This window comes from Engraulis encrasicolus, chromosome 1, assembly GCF_034702125.1.
Source record: "Engraulis encrasicolus isolate BLACKSEA-1 chromosome 1, IST_EnEncr_1.0, whole genome shotgun sequence".
Lineage (NCBI taxonomy): Eukaryota > Metazoa > Chordata > Actinopteri > Clupeiformes > Engraulidae > Engraulis > Engraulis encrasicolus.
This window is the reverse complement of record NC_085857.1, coordinates 12005531-12006433: the sequence shown is the minus strand read 5'-3', so window position 1 is coordinate 12006433 and position 903 is coordinate 12005531. Positions and strand designations below refer to the sequence as shown.

General features: G+C 46.5%; 1 protein-coding gene across 3 annotated transcripts in view; it reads right to left on the bottom strand.

The window, feature by feature from the left end:
- Positions 1 to 272: 272 nt before the first annotated feature.
- Positions 273 to 903, bottom strand: part of slc29a1b (solute carrier family 29 member 1b) — a 50121-nt gene continuing 49490 nt past the window's right edge. For all 3 annotated transcript variants that reach the window (XM_063197511.1, XM_063197496.1, XM_063197504.1), the window contains one exon: positions 273 to 903. This exon is cut by the window's right edge and continues 644 nt beyond it. The gene's annotated coding sequence lies outside the window, so the exon portion shown is untranslated.

The window sequence follows — 903 nt, the reverse complement described above, 5'->3', positions numbered from 1 at the left end:
AGGGACTGCTGATACCATCCATCAGCTTGGCAATGAGCCTGCCCACGCACTGCAGTTCAAATGTAGCGTACTATACGAAGGTTATCACTCATAGCACCTCACCCCATCTATAAGTTCGTTCATTGGTTAGGTATGAAGCCTGAAACTGACACTTGGTACCAAATCAAATCAAGACTTGTTTACCAGGCTAAGGCTTGCCATCTCAGTAAGAAGTCTTATTGGATCTCTATTAATACTGCCTTTGTTGAGGCAGTGTACTATTTTATTCGGTGCTGTGCTGTGCTCAGGGTTGCCAGATTGGGCAGTTTTCCGCCCCAATTGGGCTGTTTTGTGTGACAGTCTGTGAGTAAATCGCGCCGTGGATGGGTATTTCTGTAGATGTCAGCTGTCAGCTGTCACCGCACAAACCAGTGGAATCTGTTCGAATTGGGTAACTAACTTGCCTCCTAGCAATATTTAGCATATGTTTCAAATCTGGCAACCCTGACCATTTTTCCGCGGCAGCTGGTCTCTGTGAGTAAAATGTGTCTTGGATGAGAATTGGTCTAGATGTCAGCCGTCAGCCGTCAGCTGTAGCCGTACAAACCGGTGGAAGCTGTTCAAATTCGGCAAACTTTATGGCCTCCTAGATGTTGAGGTTGGAATCCGGCAACCCTGACCATTTCTTCCCGGTAGTAGACATCACTGGTCTCAGGACATCCCTAAGCTTGAATTATAGCCCCTCCGCCCTCCCAGCCAAGTTCAGTCTCTCCCATTAGTCCATCACTCAGTCTCCTGTCCTTGTCCTTGTGTGTGCTGTAGAGTAGGACCACATTCAAACTGCTTACAAACGGGCTTATTGTGCCATTCTTACTATTATTCAAACGGCTTACAAACAGGCTTATTGTGCCATTCTTACTATTA